The sequence below is a fragment of the Lygodium microphyllum genome, chromosome 7 (assembly GCF_053477565.2).
Source record: "Lygodium microphyllum isolate KBCC chromosome 7, Lygodium_microphyllum_v1.1.10, whole genome shotgun sequence".
In the NCBI taxonomy this organism is placed as follows: Eukaryota; Viridiplantae; Streptophyta; class Polypodiopsida; order Schizaeales; family Lygodiaceae; genus Lygodium; species Lygodium microphyllum.
Genome location: NC_141141.1, coordinates 62775350 through 62778320, shown reverse-complemented (window position 1 = coordinate 62778320; position 2971 = coordinate 62775350). Strand labels below are relative to the sequence as shown.

General features: G+C 38.2%; 1 pseudogene; it reads right to left on the bottom strand.

Moving 5' to 3' along the window:
• Positions 1–1439: 1439 nt before the first annotated feature.
• Positions 1440–1841, bottom strand: LOC148033527 (malate dehydrogenase, mitochondrial pseudogene; annotated as a pseudogene).
• Positions 1842–2971: the final 1130 nt, after the last annotated feature.

Below are 2971 nucleotides of genomic sequence, written 5' to 3'. Positions count from 1 at the left end.
GTTGCTTCAGATGTACTTGCCTTTATTCATGCATTGTGTCCTAGTAAGAAATATGCGATTGAAAATGTACGTTGTGCCCAATCATTCATGATTTGAGAAGAGATGCAACATCAAATCCATGCTATGTTCCAAAACAATCCACATGAAAAAAATGAATACATTGGAGAAATTGTGTCTAGCCTTTCTACTCGTGCCCATGAATCATGCAACATGCAAACATAATTCCTTAATTAGATTGAATCCTTAACCTCACCTGTCATCACTCAACAAAGGAAACATTGTACTTCACTCCACCCACCCAAAATCTCACTGCACTCAAGAAAATAATGGTTCTCAAGATGATGACCAAGAAAACAACCCTTCTCACAATTGGCAGCATCCTTCACGACCCTCAAACTCACCCTACCACCTTTTCCACTCAATCAGAGATTCCTAACTCGGTGATGATTATCCCAATACTCGTGTGTGCAAGAAACTAGCATACTCATTGAAAGGTGCTCTCTTAGGTGCGGGTGCATCTAAGATTTACTGCATATAGCTGCAATGGGCCTCATGCCATGCTAGTGCTCAATGATGGTGCAAAATGTGCATCAACCTAACCCTTGGCATGGAAGTATTTTTATAAGATCAAGGAATGACACCCGAGTGCATTGTATCCAACAAGTGTTGATAAACATAGATCTAGAGCTAGTTGGCTATGGTGGATGCAAATCATAGAACCCATACATGATAGAGAGAAAAGATTGTAACTCAAGTGAATTAGGTTCCAAGATAGATTAGCTTGGACTCATAAACACAATCTTGAGTGATTCAAACTGAAAGTATCATTCTCCTTTTTGTGACCAAGTACATGCCTTTATAGCTTTTTTGGATGGTATCACTTTCCTCACTATGCAAATGGGATTCTGAACATCTCTTCCTAGAGCATACATCAATTGTCTATCTTCTAGCCTCTTCACGGCATAGATTTAGCCTCTATGGGCATACATATGGCCTCTATGGCCAAGCATCATTCGCTATTCTCAACACCCCCCCTAAAATGATGAGTTCCTACACATGTTGGCATTTCCCCCCCCTACATGCAAACATGGACCAAGAGACTAGCTCTTTGGTAGCCTTAGTCAGGTCAAGCTTGAAACTTTACATTTTCAGTAGGATTTGTTACATCCACTATGGGAAACAAGAGATCCACTATGGGAAGACATCTTGTTTGTTTGTGGCAGCGGAAAAAATCTTCTTCATTTTCTTTATGCTTCTTTGGCATCTTTTGGTCCTTTGCTCGATCTTCTTGGTCTTCTTGGTCTTCTTTGTCTTCATGCTCTTTTACAAGTAAACATACTAATGGATACATGGGCTTGGTTTGACAAGTTCTCATAAATTATATGAATTTTGGGATACATGAATTTTTTGGATTTTATTTGGCTTGGGCTCATGGTTATTTACATTGGTATTGATCCTTTCAGTTCTGGCAGCATTTCTTCCAAAGCCTTTTTCTCATAATCAGATGGTGGACTCAAAGGAAGTACTTCCTCCACACCCTTCAAACCTAGGCACAGCTTGGATGAGAGAAATGGAAGCTCAATGATACTCGATTGGACAAAAGTACATTCTACAATGTCAAGCTCACCATTCAACCCTTTCAAGGAGGACTCTACAAACATAGCTCCAGCATATGCCATAGATAAAGTGGCGGAACCTTTCCCTGCTTTTGCTTGAACAACCTCTGTTCCACCATCTTGGGTGCATTTTGTTAAGGCATCAAGCTCTTCATCCATTAAACTTGCTTTTTTTAACACCTCGGTCGCAATTGGAATAATGGAGTTGACTGGATTACGAATCATGCTGACCACAGCCTCAGGGCAATGCTTCGAGATGGCTATGCATAGGGACTTGACAATGCCTACATTAATGTTGAATAAATCGTATAGAACCAATACATGATAGAGAGAAGAGATTGTAACTCAAGTGAATTAGGTTCCAAGATAGATTATCTTGGAATCATAAACACAATCTTGAGTGACTCAAACTAAAAGTACCATTCTCCTTGTTGTGAGTGTCAACCAAGTACATGCCTTTATAGCTTTTTTGGATAGTACCACTTTCCTCACTGTACATATGGGATTCTGAACATCTCTTCCTAGAGCATACATAGATTGTCTATCTTCTAGCCTCTTCATGGCATAGATTCAACTTCTATGGGCATACATCTGGCTTCTATGGCCAAGCATCATTTTCTATTCTCAACACCCATGAAGGGAAAGAGTAGAGGAAAGAAAACATACCTGCTCCATGATGTTCAATAGCTACTGGTAAATTCTAGCTCCAATCTGTCCAAAAAAGTACCAATCTCTACTAAAGCCATCAAGTTTCTACACTCATAACATCAAACAAAATGACAAAAACAAATCCTAAGCTAAATAATTACAAGAAGCCCAACTACTCAATGTCAAAACAAACAACACACAACATCTAAACTATTAAAAAACTTCCCACCTAAAGTTGTCCTAGAGGGTTTTTGGTTTTTGCCAAAATGCTTGACATATTTAGCCCTGCCCCTTGTTTGCAAGCATTCATGCACAGTGGTTGTTTTCATAAAGTGATGCTGCATCTATCATCCATTCTATCTCCTCATTTTTAATCTATACCCATTCATTCTTTGCTTATGTGCATTTCCATCCAAATTTTCCAATGCATAAGTCCCATTTTTAAAATTTTCAGTGACTCTAAAAGGTCCCTCCCATTTTGTTTGGAATTTCTTTTAGAACGTATGATCCAATTTGCTATCATATCTAAAAACCAAATCCCCTTTTTTCATATTTTGTTTTTGATTTTTTGATTAATTTCTTGAAGATTTCTTTCTTGGATTCTTTCATAATGATCACACTCTTGTTTGTTTAATTGTGCTTCTTGTAATTGCATCAACCTTTCTATGAGATAATTTTTGTCCTCACCTTCACTCAATTTTTCAAAC